Source organism: Scyliorhinus torazame, chromosome 8 (genome assembly GCF_047496885.1).
Source record: "Scyliorhinus torazame isolate Kashiwa2021f chromosome 8, sScyTor2.1, whole genome shotgun sequence".
Lineage (NCBI taxonomy): Eukaryota > Metazoa > Chordata > Chondrichthyes > Carcharhiniformes > Scyliorhinidae > Scyliorhinus > Scyliorhinus torazame.
The window spans coordinates 211,440,708-211,463,862 of record NC_092714.1 but is presented as its reverse complement, the minus strand read 5'-3'; the positions used below and the strand labels follow the sequence as shown (position 1 = coordinate 211,463,862).

The 23,155-nt window shown below is 47.9% G+C and overlaps 1 long non-coding RNA gene across 2 annotated transcripts in view; it reads left to right on the top strand.

The window, feature by feature from the left end:
• The window catches only part of LOC140428821 (uncharacterized), a 77,610-nt gene that overhangs the window by 45,034 nt on the left and 9,421 nt on the right, over positions 1-23,155 (top strand). For both annotated transcript variants that reach the window (XR_011948905.1, XR_011948906.1), the window contains exon 2: positions 9,154-9,235. This is a non-coding gene — a long non-coding RNA (uncharacterized lncRNA). The remainder of the gene's footprint in view (positions 1-9,153; positions 9,236-23,155) is intronic.

Genomic DNA, 23,155 nt, shown 5'->3' with positions numbered 1-23,155 from the left:
ACAGGACTACTCGCGTGTCAAACAGCAAAAGCAGCCAGCGACAGACAGAGCTGAGCAATCCCAGAATCAATGGATCAAGTCTAACCTTGGCAGTCTTGCCATGTGCTAAATGGTGGTGGACAATTGAACAACCAACTGGAGGAGGAAGCTCCACAAAAATCTCCCCTTGACATTCAACAGCATTATCATTGCTGAATTCCTCACTGTATCAACATCCTGGGGTTACCATTCAGCAGAAAGTAAACTGGACCAGCCATACAAATATGTGGCTACAAGAGCATGTCAGAGGCTGGGAATTTTGTGGTGAGTAACTCACCTCCTGACACCCAAAAGCCTGTCCATGATCTATAAGGCACAAGTCAGGAGTGTGATGGAATACATTCCATTTGCCTGGTTGAATGCAGCTCCAACTACATTCAGTTCAACATCATCCAAGTCAAGGCAACCCACTTGATTGGGCCCATCTACCACCTTCAACATCCACTCCCTCCACCACCGACACACTGTTCCTTCACTGTCGCTGGGTCAAAATCCTGGAACTCCCTCTCTAACAGCACTATCAGCATTCCATCGCTGCACCACATGGCTTGCAGCTGTTCAAGAAGGTGATTCACTAGCATCTTCTCGAGGGCAATTAGGGATGGGCAATAAATACTGGCCTCGCCAGCGACACCCATGAAAGAATAAAAAATAAATCAAGGGCAATTTGTGAATGACCTACAAGGTAGAGGTTTACAGCATGAAAACAGGCCCTTCGGCCCAACCTGTCCATGCAGCTCCCAACGTTTACCACTGAGCTAGTCCCAATTGCCCGCATTTGGCCCATATCCCTCTATACCCATCTTTCCTATGTAACTGTCTAAATGCTTTTTAAAAGACAAAATTGGACCCGCCTCTACTACTGCCTCTGGCAACTCGTTCCACTCACCACCCTCTGTGTGAAAACATTGGCCCTCTGGACCCTTTTGTATCTCTCCCCTCACCTTAAACCTATGCCCTCTAGTTTTAGACTCCCTTACCTTTGGGAAAAGATGTTGATTATCTACTTTATCTATGCCATAATCGAGTTCATAAGCAAGTGTGCATCATATGTACATATATTCTTTATGTTATTGGATGGAACTTCCCCAGCAATCTCAAACATCATCAACAACACTGATGTTAAGTTGATCCCAAACTATCAAAGACAATTAGTATTACATGAGTTTAAAACTGCAATGAAGGGAGATAGGTTAAATCACAAGATGGTTTTTGATGTCAGAAACCTGGGTCTGGACAGTTGGTACAGCAATATTCTTTCATTGCTGGTTGTAAGGGGATTAGACGTGAAATAAGTTTGATCAGTATCTTAACACAACTCTTTATGGATGCAGCCGCCCAGCACAAAGCTCTCCAAAAATCAATAGAAATTAGTGACCATAGTCAAAAGAACCATAAGGAGGATGGTCAGTGTGAGAGATGAACACATTATGATGTTCGATATGTTGAGCTGACAGTGAGTTATCAACCTTAAAAACCTCTTGAAATAATCAGGATGCTGTGTGAAAGTACCAGAGAATATATCTGGCAAAATGTCCCAGCCGCCCTCAACATGACTATCAACCAGCGAAGACAATTGTTATCAGATGGGCTGCAGATGGATTGTGAATAGTGCTGCATCTCCATGCTGGAGTGTGCCTACAATCAATCTGGTGCAGTCAACGACTGTGACAAAACTTAAACCCCAAACTGGGGGCGGGACTCTCCGGTCGCCGACGCCGAAATTGTGTTCGGCGATCTGCCGCAGAATCAAAGTTCGTGCCAAAATCAGGGGCGGCGTCGCTTTCACAATGCTCCTCCCCCTCCAAACTACCGTACTCTAGGAGTACGCTGCACGCTGTATCAACGGCCTCAGGACGTTGCCTGAGGCCCACACCCCGATGCTCAGCCCCCAACCGGCTGAGTCCCCGAAGGCGTCGGTCGCGTGTAGTATTTATTTTCGGGAACTTGGCGTGGCAGCTACGGACTCAGTCCAGCGCCGCCACAGTCGGGGGAAGACCAATCTGCGAGCAGGGGGGACTTTGTCAGGGGCCGGGGGATGTGGTGGGGGGTGGTCCGGGGATCGTGAGCCGGTCAAAGGGGGGGCACTATTTTGCTGGCCGGGTCTGCGTACGGCCGGCGCCATGTTGCACGGTGCGGCCACAGCAGGCCGCCGTCATGCGCATGCGTGGCCACGGACCCGGCAATTCCCTGGGCCATAACGGCAGCTAGAGCCGGGTGCTCTACGCTTCTCAGCTGCTAGCCACCCCCCCCCCGCCCCCGACAAACGTAGCATCATTGGCTGTTTTGCGCCAGATTTTCGGTTGTAAAACGCCACCGTTCCCACGCCAGCGTCAGGACATAGCCTCAAAATTGGAAAATCCAGCCACGGTTCTCTTTACTGGCGGAATGACCATGAAGGTGAACAGCGGAAGAAGCATTATTGTTCATATTCTTTTCATCACTGAAGGAAAATACGGAACTAAAACAACTTGATTTTATAAAGTGCTTTCAATATAAAAACAGATCTTGAATAGCTTTGCAGAGTCACGGTAAACAAATACATCATCAAGCTTAAGGACCAAAGGACAAGAGGAATATGGGGTGGTGGAAGGGGATAGCAAGTGAATTCCAGAGTGAGGGACCGAGGTAGCTGAAGGAATGAACAGCAATAGTGGGGTCTGGAAAGGGGGGGAATGGCAGGCTGCCAGGATGTGGACACAATTGGACACACTATAGACAGGAATACATCTGTAAAAATGTCGATTATTATAGTATCATATGACTTGGACAACATACCTAGACTGCACAGATGTTGGGCGGGATTCTCTGACACCCCGCCGGGTTGGAGAATCGCCGGGAGGTGGCGTGAATCCCGCCCCCACCAGCTACCGAATTCTCCGGCACCGGGGATTTGGCGGGGGCAAGAATCACGCCGCGCCAGTCGGCGACCGCTAGCAGCAGCCCCCCCCCCCCGGCGGTTCTCCGGCCCGCGATGGGCCAAGTAGCCGCCCGTTTTCAGCCGGTCCCGCCGGCATATGTTACGACACGTACTTACCGGCGGGACCTGGTCTGAGGGCAGCCTCCGGGGTCATCGAGGGGGCGCGGGGGGATCTGGCCCCAGGGGGTGCCCCCATGGTGGCCTGGCCCATGATCGGGGCCCACCAATCCACGGGCGGCCTGTGCAGTGGGGGCACTCTATTCCTCCGCGCCAGCCGCTGTAACAGACCGTGATGGCCGGCGCGGAGATGAACCCCCCTGCGCAGATGCTGGGGTGACGCCAGCACATGCTGGTGCTTCAGCGCATGCGCCAACTCGCGCCGGGCAGCTAAGGCCCTTCGGCGCTGGTCGGCGTGGCGCAAGCCCCTTCCGCGCCGGCTGGCGCAGCGCAAACCACTCCAGCGCCGGCCTAGCCCCTGAAGGTGCAGAGGAATCCGCACCTTCGGGGCGGCCCGACGCCGGAGTGATTCACGCCACTCCTCGGCGCCGGAGTGGCCTGTCCCGCCGGTTCGCGGAGAATCCCGCCCATTATAACCTGTCCAGATCCTATTGACTGGGGACAATTGGTTACCCCATGAAATATTTTAGGGTCCAATCAACTTAATAGAAAAGCAGAAATTAACTCAGAGTAGGGGCACTGCCCAAAAACACAAAGAACAGAAACTTATCAACATCAAATCATGTGAAAAGAGTCAGAACGATGGACGCTGGATAGACATGGTTACCCCATGATTCTTGGGGAAGATAAGTTCCCCCAATGCGTGGGGGCAATCATTAGCAGTGCAGCTGTATACAGAGAGCTGGCCGGTGTGGTACTGGCTAGAGAGGGAACCAGGAGTGAACTGCCGGTACTTTGTACATACTGTTGTAAATAAGGTTACTTTCCCTTTGACTGTACAATTTTGTGATGGATTATTCGTGGCCCTCACAAAAGCAGATATATCTGTCCCATTAAAAAATGATTTGGACATCTACTTCATCACTTGACTACATGCGATCAGAGATATTACCCCGGGGGTGATTGTTTTTAGGCCACAGGAAGGAAATTTGAAGATTCCTGGTCGAAAGATGAGCACGCCAATTTTCTTTTTAAAAATTGGGTACATTTGAATCTATATAGTTTGAAATGTGTCAGCCTGGTATATTTTTTTTCTTTCATTGATAAATTGCAAATAATGCAATTTGGAGCCATGCAATCTTGCTAATTCTATTTACCAGTATAAATATATAATTTTCATTAGTACAAATTTAGTACTGCTGGCTGTGAACATCTGCTGGCAGAATAAAATTCATAATTTAATTGTTCGTACTCTTACATTTACCAAACAAAAGTGATGTGTGGAAAGTCCTTAACAACACTGTCCTCTTATCTCTTTAAACCCTGTGAAAATCAAGGATTTTTTCCTGTTGCAAAATCAACTCCTCCATTTAAACACATACCTCCAGAGCTATCTGCTCATAAAGACAATTGGAGATTAGGATTGCATATGTTTAGCATATCATAAGTATGATTTTGGACATTAATGAGTGTAATTCCTACATGAAATGCTTTGTGAAATCTCAATTGGTCTTGGTTTACTTGATGTTGTTGTTGGAATTCAGTATTAAGATGTGCTGACAAGTCCCATGTGGGCTGCATGCTGATGAGAGACCCTTGGCAGCGTTTGGGAGCATGCTTGGCTCACAGAGGCTGTCAAGAGTTAACATTCAAGATCCTGGCCCGGAAACCTAATCATTGGGTTGCCTGTCAAAGATTCAACTCCGCCACTGACCCTGGTAGACTGTGCAGCGTCGGGAGAGATACTGTTATTTCCTTCCATGATTCCATACGAAAGTCGGCTGAGCACTGCTGGGTACCACCCCCTCCACCCCCCCGCCCCTGCCCATCCCCCCCCCCCCCTCCACCCCTCCTGCCCATCCCCCCCCTCTCTCCCCCCACTCCTGCTCCCACTACCTGGTTTAAAGATACAATTCTCCCAGCTTTCCCTGAGTGAATGGGGAGTGGAGTGTGTGTGTGTGTGGGGGGGGGGGGGGGGGGGGGGTGGGGGGGGGGTGAGAGACTTAAAATTGTGAAATAACATTTTCTTTCAAAACCTTCACCTGACTTTGTCGAGTCCGGGTGCAGCTAGCAACTATTTGAGTACAGTGAAGCACATCAGGGAGCTGCCGATTTCAGCAGCCAGCAGCACTAAATTCATACTAAAGAAAATGATACATTTGTCCTAGTAACGTAAATTAGCAGGATTGTGTGGCCCCAAATTGCATCGCGTGCAATTGAGAATGAAAGAGAAAATCCCAGTTTGACACAGTTCAAACCATTAAAGATCCAGATGAATCCAAGTTTTAAAAAACATTGACATACACCGTTCACCATCAGGAATATACAAATTTACTTCCTGTGGCCTAAAAATAATCAACCCAAAGCCCCCCCGGCCAACTTTCACCACCGCGTAAGCAGGGTAGCACCTCTGATCGCAAGTAGTCAAGCGAGACTTTGAACTCATTTAGGTAGGAAGTAAATGCCCAAACCGTAACTTTCTAATGTGGCAAATGTATCTGTGCAGTCTCATTCGTAGGAGGAATGTGGCCCAAGTCACATAATTCCCACGCATTCTTTATATTTCCCAGGCTCTCTTCTTACGTATCATTGTCGAGTGAGATTTTCCAGTTATTTTTATACTGTGGCCTGGATTCTCCATTATTGGGACTATGTCCCCACGCCAGCGTCAAAACGGTAGAGTTTTACGCCAGAAAAAGTTGGTTCAAATTCCAAGCCCTGCACGGGGCTAGCAGGGACCCGGAGTAGATCTCGCAGCTTTAGCTGCAGATACGGGCCCCGGCACATCCGGGTCGGAGGCTGCGCATGCGCACGGCGGCGGCCTGCAGCAGCTGCGCCGTGCTGCATGATGGACTGGGACCGCGGAGCTAGACCCACAAAGGATACCCTCCGATCGGCCGTGCACCTGACCCTCAACCCCTGCACAAGCACTCCCCGGGCTTCTATAAGAGCCCTTCTGACTTCCGATCCTTCCACCCCTGACCAGGGTGGCTGTGGACTGAGTCCAAAGTCGCCACAGAGGTATCCTGATTGGCTGGAGCACATTAGTTCCACGTTATCGGTACTTCGGCCACTCGGGGGCAGAGAATGGCTGCTGGGCCGCTGGCAATGGCCCCAGGTAGGTCCCAGGTGGCGCGGCATACTCGGGGCCCGCAGAATCGGTGAACCGGCGGCAGTCCCGATTTCTTGCGGGAACATTAATTGCCCGTCTCTGCGCCGGCCACAATTTCGGCGTGAGGGTGTAGTGATACCTGCCCCATACGTTTAAAGGCACCAAAAGCTTCTCATAACTTATTAGATATTTCAGAGAAGAAAGAAAAATCTGCAATATATAGAATGTCCCAACAAAGTATTTTTCAATAGCAGTCCCTGTTGCAATACAGGGAAACACAGCAGTCAATGCACAGAGCAAGGTTCCACATGTAGATATGTAATCAAATAATGTGTAGGGTGGCACAGTGGCGCAGTGGTTAGCACTGCTGCCTCACGGCGCCGAGGACCCGGGTTAGATCCCAGCCCCGGGTCACTATCCCTGTGGAGTTTGCATATTCTCCCCATGTCTGCGTGAGTCTCACCCCCACAACCCAAAAAGATGTGCAGGGTGGGTGAATTGGCCACGCTAAATTGCCCCTTAATTGGAAACAAAAGGAATTGGATACTCTAAATGTTTTTTAAATAATCAAATAACGTGGATAATTATGCGAGCTGGGATAACAGAACTCCTCAATGTTTTTATAAATAGTGCCTTGGAATCTTTTATGTCCACCTCTGAAAATGAAATTAAATTTTGGTTTAAAACCTCATCTGAAAGAGAGAACATCACATTCATGTTCTTCTAGTACTGCACTGGAGTGTCAGCTGTTGACGGGATTAGATTAAATGAAGCAAAAGAAGGTTCACATGAAGCATCAACACAAGCGTGGACCTGGCGAGCTGTTCCTGTGCTGTTAATATATTGTAAGACTTCATAAATTTTATGCTCAAGGTTGCGTATTGGAGTTTGCAGCCACAAACCTTTGCCCTGAGATAAAAGTGCCGGTACAGACAAGATTGGCACTTTACCAAGGAAAAGAATAGTCCCCAATGGTCTTTTGGGTGCAAATGCTTGCGGGGAGACCAATTCTGCATGTCATCTCCAGCACTCGACCCCCATGGTACTGCTGAGGGGCCAGGATGCAGGCCGGGAACTGGCATTGGGTCCCCTGAATATGCAAATCTGCCCACTGTTCTGGACAAATTGGGCAAGAATTGGACAGAATATGCATCACGCATACGTAATCCTGTCTTTTTGTGTGTAATCGCAATCTAACCTTAAGGGGAGCATGGGGGGCAGGGACATCTAAGAGCTGGTTTCTCTCATGTTTGCCCTGTCCTCCTCTCTTCTCACTTTTTGTCTCTGTGAACCAAAAAATCCTCTTCGTTTGGGCTGGATGTAAGCCCTGTCATCAATATTTTTAAGCTTAACACAAAATCAATGAACTCACGCATAGTTACAGCAAAACAGCAATGAAAATATTATTTTGTGAATTGCACATAATGACAAAAATAATGCAGATCTGCTTCACTCCCCATAAAGGGCAATAATAACCCTTCCAAGTAAAAAAAAAGAATTTGAATGAAATATTCGCAATGAAGGTAACCCAATGATAACCAGAGATCTTTAGAGCCTCTGATTGATATGTACCCAGTCTTTGCCGCTTCACATGTCTTGCTAATTCAGGCATTTTCAAAGTCTGGGTCGCGACCCACGGGCAGATCGCGGGTGGGTGTCGGGAGGTTCGCGGAGCGGTCCGTCGCAGCGCTCCCGATTGCGCAAATTTGCTCGCAACAGCCGCTGCACCACTGTGTTTCTGCAAATCCGCACCAATGGACGGGCACGCATGCGCAGTGCATCCGCATTTTTTTATATGGTTGCGGCCGTCATTTTGAAGGCCACTCACAGCTGGCATTGTTAAAAGCCGGCTGTTGCGCGTGAATTTGCGCAATCGGAGACGCAGCAGATGTTTTTTTTAAATTTAATGTAATGTTCCTGCCTGAAGGGAGACAGAGAGCAGGTCACCCCCCCCCCCCCCCCCCCCCAAAGTCGTCGTCACGTGCTTTGGGCATGATTTTGATTCCTCCATTTTGTCAGCAGCAAACAAGGTAAGAGAAAATAGTGGGTCGCGAAGGTCGGCTGGCGGGGATCGCGAAGGTCGGCCGGCATGGGTCCTGAAGGTCGGCTGGCATGGGTCGCAAAGTCGGCCGGCGGGGGTCACGAAGGTTGGCCGGTTGGTAAAAATGGGTCGCCAGAAAAAAAGTTTGAAAAACACTGTTGATTATATTGATGCTATCATCTGAACTGCTGTAGACTCCTCCAGGCTGCAGGTGGCGCTAAGTGTTCCAGTCCAAGATTTCAGTGGGGAGAATGAACATTAATTTTTCTGGCCCCCTTTTTTACATTTTCTGTTTCACTAGCTCTCTGTTAAAGCTGGGCGACTGTAATTTGTCACTTCAACAGATTTCACATTCTATTTTAATGTAATGCAATAATCTTCATTGGACTTTAACCACATCCTGACTGCTCAGACTTTGTTCAGAACACAAGAGCATAATGATATCATTATGCCTGACATTGATGTGACTGTACAGCAGTGTGCATACGCACATAACTAACTGGTAGACAATCCAAACAGATTCACCATTGGCTGTGAATTATATGAATCACTTCATGTGAACTGTGATCTAGACGAGTCATGCTAGACCATCCACTTCCAAGTTGTAAACAACTTGCATTTAAATAGCACCTTTAACATGTAAAAACTTCCCAGGGTACTTAATCAGGCAAAAATCTCAGCATATTATCCCAAGAAAGTACCCGCAAACCAGATCACTGCCAGAACAACCAAATGAGTTTCCAGCCCCCTTTTCCAGTTTAGAACTTTAAGTGACATGTTGTCATATTTTAAAACAAATATAAATATAAATAATAAATATATATGGATATCATGATTATGTCGTGTTTCTAAGCAGGAGCGTAACAGTTGAATTACAATTTTAGCTTGTTAATTGTTGTACTTTTGTGTTTTCTTTTCTTACAGCAAGCCCAAAGTAAATGTCAGATTTTTCAGTACTGCTGAACAATCCCAGATGTTGAATTGAGTATCTGTGCCAATAGACAGGGTAAGAAAGTGTACTCTTGCGTTTCAACATGGACCAAGTCCCAAACACTTACACTGAGTTGAACCATCTCAAATATATTCATTTGTAAAACTGCACCGGGGTGATAGAATGGGATGCAATGGGCACCTTGTGGTACATGATATAAACTTAGTGGCATTGATCTTTAGTTTCTAACCCTTTCACTACTAATCCCTACCTCTGTGCAAGTTAAAATATACATGGGCAATATGTAATAATCCACAAAGGAGGTAAGTAATTATAATAATAACTCACATAGGCAATACCCCTCCCACTAAAAGTAAACTCCAAATGAATGAAGCATAATACGCCCTTGTGAAATCCTATCGAACAATAAAATGTTTAACGTTATAATCTAAATATAGGCCATTTTAATGTCAGACATGTTTTGCTGCCCAGCTCTTGGTGGTCTGAAGTAGCCTGTGTTAGGTTTCAGCTCCAGATCTTGCATTAACTGTGCAGTTCGACATCTGTTGCATTAACTCACCAGGGCAACTGTCATTTAAACATTCTTTACAAGAATTACACATTTGGGGGTTCTGAGCACTGGCTTTTAATGAATATTTTTGATGTGCCAACTCAACAGTTGTTTGTAGGCAGAGTGCAATAATTCAATTGGTGATGTAACTTATTCATCTGGTGCGTAGCTGATCATAACTGATTTCAAAAATGTAAATGCATATCAAACAATACACCAGTGAAAATTACAATCTCTATATATTACACTACAATGTACACCATAATGAAAAAAGGGAGTAATGACCTTCAATACTCAGCCTTTTTATTAGATAATCTGTTCACATTAATTTTTTTAATGATTTCCTTCCCTAGTTTCAAGACTTTGCATTTATTTAGATAACGCCCGCCTCTTGGCCCCATTGTTTGATCTATCCTTAACCCTCTGCAATTAGTACATTTGTTCTCAACCATCGAACATAGCTTCCAATTTGATTACAGCAGCAGATGTGAGGTGAATTTAATTCACACAGTGTGGCTCTCAGAAGCTAACCTGGAAGCGGGCATCGTTCCCATTTGAAAAGAGATGTGAGGATGACTACGATTACATGGCAGTCAGCCAGTTAACTTAACGGAATAAAAAGGTCTGTCAGTCATACATTGTCCACAGATAGCATGACACCAATCTCGCCATCAGCTGACAGAAAGGCAGATGTTGACACTATCATGAAAGGGATGCCGGACCAGAACTCCATGTTCCCTTGATCTTCAGGCCCATCTGAGCCATCATGGTGAAGATCCCCTTGATTCATCTGGAAGAAGCGCCTTCACCTCCGTAGGTCCATCTATAAGACTCCTCATTAGTTTTCTTTAAACTGAGAACCCGAAGACTAGACAGGAGTGTGGGGGAAGGTGAAGTCTCCTCAGATGGATCATCGGCATGGTTAAGCTGGGTGGTAACGATCATAAGCAATAAATGGACGATTATGAGCAATACAATGTTATGACAATATAGGGTGGAGCATTTATTCAGCAGACATTTCAAGGGCAACATGGTAGCAGGAAGTGGGTGTGAATTAGATTGTTGCTTGTCTCCCTTGAATGTCCCTCGCCGTTGGTGCATGAACCTCACAATCCCTTTCTTCCTGCTTTACGCTCACTTCCACATCCTCCTCATCAGACGAGGACTGAGGCTTATCCAAAAACTGGGGGTACAAGACATCCCTTTCCTGCAACATCCCCTCCCCACTCCCCCCAAACTCTATCATGCAGTGAAATATGGTGCACAGCCCAGCACACAACGACAATGCAGAAAATCCTCCTCAGGTGTGCTGCAATACTCCACCAGATTAATCCCAGGCAATGGAATCCCTTCTTTAGGGGACCAATGGGCTGCTTGATGGTGCTTGGGTCAACTCATGGTAGGCATTGTAATTGTCCTCCACTGGTGTTCCAGGGTTCTTCATTGGTGTTGGCAGCCGTGTCTTGAGTGGGAACCCCGAGGACCCAGCCCTGAAGACATGTGGGAGACTGCAACAGTGTGGCACCTGGCAGTCGTAAAATACACATGCGTAACAATTGCTCCCAGGGAAATGACGCATACCTGCATGTTACACTTTTGGTGGTCGAAGATCAGTTGAATGGTGATTGATTGGAGTCCCTTCCTGTTGGCGAAGGTGGCTAGCTGGGGCGAGGAAGCTTTGATGCAATTGATTATCTTTGATGATCTTGCGCTAAAGAAAATCTTTCAAAGGCTCTGAAGTTGATGGACCTCTCTACCTGACTATCAGTCAGTTTATAGCACACAAACTCTCTGGCCCTCTTGAACAAAATATTGATAACTTTCTTAATGCAGTGTTGAAGGGCACTTAATGTTACCTCAGAGACACTGAACATGTCTCCAGTGGATCCCTAAAAGGAACCGGATGCATAGAAGTTCAAACCAATGGTGAACAGCATTGCCACTGGCATTGGCCATTGGCTGTCCTCCAAGTCCACTAGGTTGCAGCTTGTTCTGCAGCATCACGCACTGCCTCTTTTGACAGTTGCAGTCTTTGTTGGCATGATGCTGTGAAATCTGGAGGGTACTCCAGGCGCGTTGGAATATTCAGAGGTGTAGCTTCGTCTTGGAACAGGATCCTGCTGCCAGTCCATAGTGCCCTTCAGTGGTTTGGCCTGCCGGAGGCTGGCCCTATTGCTGGTAGTTGCTGCTGCTCCACTGCTGTTTCTGGAGCCTGGTTATCCCTCCATTAATGCTGCTCCTCCTCCACACGACCACATGAGATCAGGATGGGTGAGTTCCATATCTGCAATCTCTCCTGATTGCGCTGTCCTTGCAAGACAGTTCCCCTGGGTTTCTGGCCCCAAGGACCCTATTGCATTAAGCCTTTGCTTGTCCGACTGAAAGGCAATGACTACAATCTGAAATCTCAGAGTAGAACCACTGGCTCCTGCCCTTGGCAGGAGGCCTCCCACCTCACTGTGATCCCCCTGTGTTGCTCAGTGACTTTAGAATGCCGCATTAAATTGGATTTAATCATGCTTAAATTATCACTAATTACCTTCAGAATTAGCACAATTGGCTTCCTGCTGCATTGTAGCAGCCACACTGTCTTGAAGGTTTCCCGTTACTGGCAGAATGCAGGCCTGATTGTCGCGATGTTAGAATCCCACCCTAACGCATCCAATTCTAATTCTATGGCACCCCTTCCCCTGCCTCACAGCCCACTCAAGTGGCAACAGTTACAGCTTACAGCATGGTCAGCATTGTTATTGCTCCTTCTTCTGAGTTGTATAGGTTGTATAGGTTGTAAATAACAATAACCCTAGAACCAATCCTTATATACCGCCCCGTTACCTCTTTCCATGTTGCTGCTGCTCACCCAGCAATATCCTTTGTGCCCTCTGACACAGCCACTTAATTACCCACTGCAAAAATGGGTCTTCTATTTTATGTTTTCTTATATTATAATCTATGCAGTAATCTGTCAAAGATTTTATTGAAGTCCGTCCGGCCAATTTAAATCATTCAGTTTTTTTGTCACGTAACGTGCTTATACCCTCATGGAATGCCAATATATTTATCAAGCAGAGTCTACCAAGTTTAAAGCCATGTTAACTATTTCTTATTGTATTGTATTTCTCAGGATTCCTCATGATTCTCTCTTTCAGCATCCTTTCAGTTATTTCAGTCATTACACGTTTGTAGATCTACTATTCCCTGGGTTATTCTTCAATCCTCCATTATAAATTGAAAACACATTTGTCTCTCTTCAGTTCCATGTTACAATATTGCTTCTGATGCAGCACAGGCTTTCCCAGTGACTGTAATAGCAGCTAGGGAAACAAAGCCTTTGTTGCAGATTGAGGCAGTTCTGTCAAATAAATCCTAACAACCTTCCAAAAAAGACGTCACTGCATCTATAAAAGACAGGTTTATTAGTGGTCAGAATTGAAAGACGAAACATCAAGCTAAGGGTTTACATTAAAGAGTTAGTTTTGGCCTGGCAATTGTATCCAAATTTCCATGGGATTGGCAAAATGTCTCACCAGTGATGATGGCTTCTAGCTATTTCCTTATTTGTACAAAGGACTGTTGTAATTCATTTAGCTCCTACGTGTGATGGATCTTTCATTCAGCAGGCAGACCTGTCAGAATTCGCCTTTGTCTGGATGACATTGAATGGAATTTGGCTTATACAGAATTTGGGATATTATCACTAGTCAGCTTAAATATCGAAGCTCATATCAAAACTCCAGAACTTTGGACTTGGCTCCTCACTCTGCTACTGGATCCTCGACTTTCTAACCCACAGACCACAAGCAGTAAGAATAAACAACAACACCTCCTCCACAATAGTACTCAATGCCGGGGCCCCACAAGGCTGCATACTTAGCCCCCTACTATACTCCTTGTACACACATGACTGCGTGGCAAAATTTGGTTCCAACTCCATCTACAAGTTTGTTGATGATACGACCATAGTGGGCCGGATCTCGAATAACGACGAGTCAGAATACAGGAGGGAGATTGAGAACCTAGTGGAGTGGTTCAACGACAACAATCTCTCCCTCAGTGCCAGCAAAACTAAAGAGATGGTCATTGACTTCAGAAAGCAAAGTACTGTACACACCCCTGTCAGCATCAACGGGGCTGAGGTGGAGATGGTTAGCCGTTTCAAATTCCTAGGGGTACACATCTCCAAAAATCTCTCCTGGTCCACCCACGTCGACGCTACCACCAAGAAAGCACTACAGCGCCTATACTTCCTAGGAAACTAAGGAAATTCGGCATGTCCACATTAACTCTTACCAACTTTTACAGATGCACCATAAAAAGCATCCTATCTGGCTGCATCACAGCCTGGTATGGCAACTGCTCGGCCCAAGGCCGCAAGAAACTTCAGAGAGTCGTGAACACAGCCCAGTCCATCACACGAACCTGCCTCCCATCCATTGACTCCATCTACACCTCCCGCTGCCTGGGGAAAGCAGGCAGCATAACCAAAGACCCCTCCCACCTGGCTTACTCACTCTTCCAACTTCTTCCATCGGGCAGGAGATGCAAATGTCTGAGAACACGTACAAACAGACTCAAAAACAGCTTCTTCCCCGCTGTTACCAGACTCCTAAATGACCCTCTTATGGACTGACCTCATTAACACTACATCCACCCCTGTATGCTTCACCCGATGCCAGTGTTATGTAGTTACATTGTGTACCTTGTGTTGCCCTATTATGTATTTTCTTTTATTTCCTTTTCTTTTCATGCACTTAATGATCTGTTGAGCTGCTCGCAGAAAAATACTTTTCACTGTACCTTGGTACACGTGACAATAAACAAAATCCAAATCCAAATAAGTTGAAAACTTGTATGATAGCTTGAAGGTGACTATTCTGTTTCCTCTGTAAAGCCAAGAAACAACTTAGAACCATATAGGGAAATCATTGAATCATTACAGGAGGCCATTCAGTCCATCGAGCCTACACCGACCCTCTGAAAGAGCATCCTACCTAGTCTCATTCCCCCGGCCTAACCACAAAACCCCACCTAACCTTTGGAGACTAAAGGACAATTGATCGTGGCCAATCCATCTAACCTGCACATCTTTGTACTGAGGGAAGAAACCGGAGCACCCAAAGGAAACCCACGCAGACACGGGGAGAAAAAACAAACTCCACATAGACAGTTACCCAAGGCCGGAATTGAACCCGGGTCCCTGGCAGTGCGAGACAGCAGTGCTAATCATTGTGCCACCGTGCTGCCCCTTAGTACTGGGGTCAGCATTTACATCTGATAAAGATTTTCAGGGCTGGAAATAAAATAGATTTGGTGCAACATGGCACCAAATCGTATTTTAGTATTTACTACGACGTCACTTGTGACTATGCAGATACTGGTTTCCAATCACAATTTCTGAAACCCACTTATAGTCACTTTGCATTTCCATCAGTTGTACAGATCTGTTTCACTAGGATTCCAATTGCCACCTTGTGATCTTGTTTCTCACCTTCTGATAGGCTTGCGTTGCCGAGTGCAGCGCAGTTCAGATTTCACATGCATTTTAAGAGTTGTTTAAAGTGCCGTTTGGCACAGAAGCAGCATCCTGCTCATGAGGGTAGGTTTTGAGGAAAGAGGAGGGAACACAAACTGGGGGGAGGCAACAAGCACAGCAAGGCGAAAGAGAGAAAGAAAGAAGAGAAAGAAGGAACGACAGACGGCGGAAGCAGAGGCAAATGGACAAAAAAATAAATGATCAAGAGATGCAAGTGACATCAGGGGCACCACCCACGTGCCCCTTCCACCCGGTTTTGTTTTGCTTATTTTGTATTAAAAAAAAGAGAAGAAGGGATGGAGAAAGCCTCCCCTTACTGCTATGTGTTAGGAAATGTTACTTTGTTTTTTTTTTATATATACATCCTCTGGTTTTTTTTGTTTCTCTGGGTGTACATTTGTAAACATTTCATGTATAAAACCCAATAAAAACAGGAAAAAATCCCAGAAACAGAAAATACTGGACAATCTCAGCAGGTCTGACAGTGACTATGGAGAGATAAGGTAATTAATGTTTTGAGCCTGGATGAATCTTTGTCAAAGCTGGAGAGAACTGGAAATAGGGTGAGATTTATACTGCTATGAGGAGGGAGAAGGAGCTTGGAGTAGTGGGGTTGGATAGATGGAGATTGACAAAGATGTCATGGACAGAACATAGAACATAGAACATTACAGCGCAGTACAGGCCCTAAGACAAAGGGAATGTAAATGGAGGCGATCAAGGCTAAGGAGGGTGCCGATAGTGGCACTTAAGAGATTAGAATGTGTGAATGGCAAAATAAAGATAAACAATGGCAGAATAAAGGTAAGGACAACTAGGAACAGGGAACAGATGGCACGGGTGGGGTGGGGGGAGGAGGGGCAATGGTGAGGGGAAAACAGACGGTGGAAGAAATTAAAATTAATCTATAGAAATAAAAAATGGGGTGAAGGTGGAGGAAAGAGTTCAGTCTGAAGTTGTTGAACTCAATGTTAAACCCGGAAGACTGGAGATGAGGTGCTGTTCTTCCAGTTTGTGGAGGTAGCTCAGAGGAGTCACTACAGGCCATGTGTGTACTGGAGGAGAGCATCATGCCTCCAGATGTCAGAGATCCAGTGCCGGAGGCGACTGCCGGGACATCTGTCCCGAGGCCGGTGGATCATCTGTGCCAGCTGATGCAGGAGTTGGTGACACATGGACTGGGAGGTCACTTTTACCCATGGCCTGAGAAGTACAACCGCACTGAACTTCTATGCCAGCAGCTTATTTCAGGGCTGCGTGGGTGATCTGTGCAGCATCTCCCAGTAAGCCACACATAAGTGCATGCGGAAGGTGACTGATGCGCTATTTGCAAGAGCTCACCAGTACATCAACTATGACCGGGACCAGGCGAGCTAGGACGTCAGGGCCATGGGCTTGGTCCGCATGACTGACTTACCCCAAGTGCAGGGTCTGATCAACTGCACGCCCAGTGACTCTGCCTGCCCCATGGTGGCAAGTGATGCCCTTTATTAATCGCAAGGGGTACACTCCCTCAACGTTCAGATCATCTGCAACAATGTGGTGTGCATAATGCAGATGCATGCCCATTTACCAGGAATTGTCCACGATAGCTACATTCTCGGACGCTCACAGATCCCGACCACCTTCGAGGAAGACCTGCGGCTGGAGGGATGGCTCCTCGCAAACAAAGGGCACCCCCTCAGGAGGTGGCTGATGCCGCCCAGTGCGGAGGCCCCAAACAGAAGCTGAGACCTGATGCAATGAGGTTCATGCTTCATCAAGTGCACTGGGGAGCAGGTGCTAGACCTGCAAAAGATGCAGTTCCGGTGCCTGGAGTGGTCGGAGGGAGCCCTCTAGTACAGCCCCTGAGGGTGTTCCGGATCATCATGATGTGCTGCGCACTCCACAACCTGGCACTTCAATGGGGCGAGAAACTGGATGAGGAGGAGATAGAGGAGTGTCACATCTCCTCAGATGAGGAGAAAGTTGAGGAGGGCAGTGAGGGGAAACCCCGGAGAGGGCAGAGGAGAGACCTTGGATGATATTCAGGTCCCAAATGGGGCACAGGGCTAGGGATGCCCTGATAGCCTCTTGCTGTCGGAGGACCAGGATTAGGGTGACCAGGCATTTCCCCCAACTAACTGTGTCCTTCCCACGGGAAGTCATTGTGTTGATCGGTCCTTTCATGGTTAGGGCGCGAAAGCGATATGATCAGGCGGTGCAGGAGAATGATGATGACTTTCAGGGAGAATCATAGAATTTACAGTGCTGAAGGAAGCTGTTCGGCCCATCGAGTCTGCACCGGCTCTTGGAAAGAGCACCCTACTCAAACCCACACCTCCACCCTATCCCCGCAACCCAGTAACCCCACTTAACCTTTTTGGACACTAAGGGTAATTTGGCATGGCCCAGCCACCTAACCCGCACATCTTTGGACTGTGGGAGGAAACCGGAGCACCCGGAGAAAACCCACGCACACACAGGGAGAACGTGCAGACTCCACGCAGACAGTGACCCAAGCCGGGAATCGAACCTGGGACCCTGGAGCTGTGAAGCAATTGTGCTAACCACTATACTACCGTGCTGCCCCGTGAGGACAGAACAATGCTCCACATATCTCCTGCGTATGTCTGACTCCTGCCTGACAGAACCTGACCAGGAACTGCCACTGAACATGGTGATCTGGGGGCGCAATGAGGTGCCGAATGAGACATCTCAGCTGTTACTGCCTCCTCCGAGCTTAGGGATCCCGGATGGATCTGTGTCGACTGAGCAGATGGACAGACTCTCACAAGCTTTCTGCTGATGGCTTCGCTGTGCTAAAATGATGCTGCAGCAGATGAGTGGCCTCTGTGTTGTCCTGAGTTGGTGGGGTTGGTGGGAGGCATTGCCAGTGTCACATCAGCATGACTATACTGTCACAGTAGGAGGGGTGAAAAACCATTGAGTTGCCATCTTCGCAGAGCAGATGGAGGATGTACCGATGTTGCGTGAGGGTTGGCTGAGCATGTTTCAATGAAATGGGAGCGGGAAGGCATTTTAAGGGGGCACAATATGACAATTAATACATTTAATGTTGTTAACACTGATGAATAATTTCTACTCATGACTAATTTCACCCGTGCCCACGCTGTGGTTATCTTTTCTTAAAATTCCTCACCTACCGCTATGTCCATATGTATTCCCAGGATCCACAGCTGAGGTTCAGGTGGCCTGCTGACTGTCACACCCTTTTGCCTGAGATGACCTTAGAGGATGTCCTGGAGGGCCTGGACCTTGAGGGTCCGGCCTGCTTTTGGGTAGCATAGGCATTGTAGTGCCACCCTCCTTGATTTGTGGGGCATGAGGTGTGTCGGTCACAGGGAGTGCGGGAGTCAGATAGGCTGGACATTCCCAGGGTCTCCTTAATGGAAGGCCCTGGGTTGTGCACCTGATGATCCTCTTTCCTATGGGTGCTTGGGATCCCCTGGGCTGCTCCTAGGGATAGAGGGACAGCTGGAGTGAGATCCACAAGCCGCACCATCCTCTGGCGATGACACTCGTGAATTCCCACAAGTATCTGCCCCATGTAGTTGAAGCCCTGAACCATGTAGCTCACACCCTCCAAGGTGGAGCGCATGGCCTGAACCATGGAGCAGACAAGTCTCGCCATGGAGTGCATGCCTGCACCAAGGTCTCCACTACGAACGACACCCTCACAGTGTTGGCCTTGTTGCATTGGAGTGACGGCACCATCTCCTCGGACAGAAGGCGATGGGACTCCTCCAGTCGGCCTTGCAGTCCAAGGAAGAATGCTGTCATCCCTTGCTATCATCCCTTCCTAATGCTTGCGAATCTGCCTTTGCAGCTCCAAAGCTTGGGATGACCAGACCCAGGGGCAGGCCTTCAGCCAGGGGCTCAGCAGTGGCCCCGGGCTCCGATATCCCTCCAAATACTGGATCCCTGATATGTTCCTGTCTCCACCTACTGTGGATTTTCAGCTGTGAGGTGCTCACCAGTGAGTGACCCAGAAGCCTGCCTACTACTTATTCCCACTGAGGTATGAGTATCTGTGCCGGTGTGGGGTGCAGATGACAGATGTGACACCTCTTCGATGCTGACTCTGAGCTGTTCTCCTCGGAGCTGCTCGGGTCTGTGGTTTCCAGAGGGCATGAGGATGTTCCTAGCTGATCGTTTGATTGACCTACAAGGGAAGCGAGGTGGTATTAGTGCAGGACAGAGGCATGAGGATAGAAGAAACTGACCTTACGTGAGAATGGCACCATGGATTGTTGTGTTGAGGGGTCTCAACTGCAACTTGCCAAGGCAAAGATATTCACTACCTTAGAAGTTATTGACAAGTGAAAGTGTATGGAAGCAGCAGATTTCTAATGACATTCTGGACGTCATTCAGGAGATACAGATGGTTGCATGATGCTGTTAGGCATTTCTGCAGCCCCAGAAGACTACCGACACAGAGATAGTCAGAGACATCCCTGGACTGGAAGCCCTAATGGATGATCTGTTGGTCTACGTATGTGGCGAAATAATATAGAAGTCAAAGCTGACCATGATCAAAAATTAATACAACTGCAAGAGAGGACTCGACAGATGAATCTGAAGCTGAACAACACCAATTTGCAACTGAAGATGCCTGAAGTCAAGTACATGGGTCATGTACTGACAGCAAAAGCCTCTTCGCCCGAATCCAGATAAGGTGAGGGCTGTAGTGGCTGTGAAAGCAGTGCAGAGATTTGTTGGACGCGTGAACTGTCTGGCTAAATTCTAGCCTAATTTGTCAGCTGAGTGTGAACCATTAGGCAAGCTCACGGCTAAAGATGTGCTGTGGTATTGCGCAGACTCGGAACTGGAAATGGGGGGCCAGTATCTGGAGCCAAAGCTGCGTGAAGCTCCCCGGGTCCCTGCTAGCCCCCAGAAGGTAAGTGAATCGACTTTTATTTTCAGGAAACTGGGGAGTGCAACGCTATGGTTTTTACGCTGGCGGGGGGACAGAGCCCCATTTTGGGAGAATCCAGCCCATCATTTGGACATGACCTACAAGCAAGGAAACAGATGTACATTGCAGTCATACTGTTGAGAGCAATGTTCCCATTAAGAAAGTTGAAGATTCCACAACAGAATGCAAATCTTCCAGAGTCAACGTGAAGCAGTAGCTCAACATGATCTGGAAGCTGTCAATCCCAGCAGTCCACAAGTCACCAACAACCGTAATGGAACAACAGTCACCAAGGCAACAAGAGCCATGGGAACGACACTCTTCAGACAAGATAAACAGCAAACGTCAACATACGTACGTTCCATTAAGAAACCTGCTCAGTTCAAGGACGATGGGTGGAATTGTCCCAAAATTTGCCAGTGTCAGTTTCAGACTGAGAATTGACGTGTAGCTCTCCAGCTGCACAGTTGAACTTTCGGGATTCTCTGGCACCCTGTGCGTCACTCTGGGAGGGTGGGACCTGATAGGGCCAGCAAGGCCGGCTCCATGGAGATTGAAGGGCACCCCAATACTCACATAAGATTAATTCCCCACTGCGGACACAGAGACCCCCCCCATCCCCAAAAAGCATCGGGGCGCACTTCCCCACCCACCACACACATGGGAAATGCCCCCAATTTGGCTCCCCAGAGAGCCTGCCCCTTGCACTGCCACTCTGGTGTTGGTCCCACTAGGTTGGCACTGCCAAGTTTGCTCTGCCAGTTTGGCACTGCCAGGGTGCTGGGGACAGTGAGATGACACAGCCCGGGCATATCTATCACCACCAAGGGGCTATAGTTACCTGTACCCCACTGACGTGGTCATATGTAGGGCTACATAGCCAAATAAACCTCATCAATGATGTATTTTGCAGGTAACCATTGTCACCGAGCAGTTAACCCTGGATGAATTGGGGACCCTTGAAGATCTGTGACATCTGAAAGTGACTCAGTATGTACAAGTTGTGGGAGCCTCCAAGACACATCACCCATTCCTGCATGATCTGCTTGTGGTGATTGAGAGAATGAAGATTTTTGGTGTTGTTGATTCTGAGGAGGCGGTAGTGTAGTCATATTGCCACTGGACTAGTGATTCAGAGGCCTAGGGTAATTTTGGGGGATCCAGATTCGAATCCCATCACAGCAGATGGTAACATTTGAATTCAATAAAAATCTGGAATTAAACGTCCAATGATGACCATGAAACCATTGTCAATTGGTGGAAAAGCCCACCCGGTTCACTGATGTCCTTTAGGGAAGGAAATCGACCGTCCTTACCTGGTCTGGCCTACATGTGACTCCAGACCCACAGCAATGTGGTTGACTCTTAAATGTCCTCTGGAATGGTTTAGCAAACCACTCAGTTGAAGGGCAATTAGGGATGGGCAAAAGGTGCTGGTCCAGCCCGCGATGCCCACATCCCACGAATAAAAATTGCAGCGGCTGCTTCCAAGGAGCTCTTAAAGCCCCATGAGTACAGTCAATGGCACCCTGCACATAGGGAATCTGAAGATAGCAGCAACGCCCATTGCTCTGGCAGCCTGGCTGGTGTCATCAAGACAAAACTGCATGAAATTGTGAGCCTTGCTAAATAGGCGTCAGTAACCTCCCGTATTCATGTAAACTTCTCAATGCTCGAGAAATCCCTCCGAGGTCCCCAGTGGAGCACTGGAAGGATCCACACATGCAGACATTCAGATTAGATTTTGAGAGCCACTGGCAATTGAAGGCTTCCAAGTCCCCGTGGCGTCAACTCCCCCTGGAGAATGTTTCCTATATGCTCATCTGCAGGAATATTGGACAGAAACATGGTGGAGCATAAGCCTCCACAAGTCATCTTCTTGTCGCTCACTATGGAGTGACTGTGGAGCCAATGGGTTACTTTCATTCCAGCCATTACATCCTCACTTAGTCCCTTTGCAATGCCACTCCAGCACCATGAGACCACAGAATGCCCACCCTTACATTACCTCTGTCCCATCTATAGGCTGCAGCCGCTCCCCAGACTGCGAGTGTGCCATCTGCGGCCTGATATGAATCCAGAAACTCCCAAGACCAACATGTGTGAGACACTGACCATGCCCTATGCACACCAGGCTAGGTACAACCGATAGGTCCTCCCTCTCCCTGGGCTGGGACAAGGACAGTCATTGTGAGCACAGCTCTCTAATTATGACACAAGCCACAGGACTGTTTGTGCTGAGGGAAGTGCCCGGGTACTACCAAGGTAGTGCAGAGGCATAACCCTTTCCCCACTGAGCGATACACTCACCGGAGTTACTCTGGGAAATCTGCTCACCAGTTGCACGCCTTCGAAGACGAGTCAGATTTTGCGCTGATCTGCCCTCATGCCGACGTGAATGGACTTTCTAATGGGGGCGTTGGGGTGGGGGTAGGGGATAATGTGATGATAATGGGGGGACACTTTGCTCCCGTAGGGGCGGAGAATCACTCAAGAGCTTCAAAACAGCTTTCACGCTGGTGGGCTTTCCGTGAAGGTTGTCCCTGCTCCTTCCCGCCCCCTCCCCCATCCAATGGCAAAACAGGAATGCCAACTTTAAAAGTCAGGATCCCAATTTGCAAACATTTTAACATAATTATCAAGCCTTTAAGCCTGATTGTCCCCCCACGTTAAATTGTCCATTCTCGTTGGTGTAAGGGCATGCCGTGTTGAATCACGACAGCTTCCCCACCACATGTACCTGGCGGGTAGAACCCGCTGGAGGTGCATAGGTGAGTACGGCTCCGAGGAGGGAGAGGGTGGAGTTCTGCCGTGGGGGAAGGTTGCGTGGTTGGGGGTGGGAGAGACGTGTTTCAATTTTGATTCTTTTACATCGCATGCTCAATCATAACCTGCCCCACCAGCATGATATCGTGGGACGTGCTCCTCACATTTTCTTTGTTCATCAGTTAAAAAATATAACGGGAAAACCCG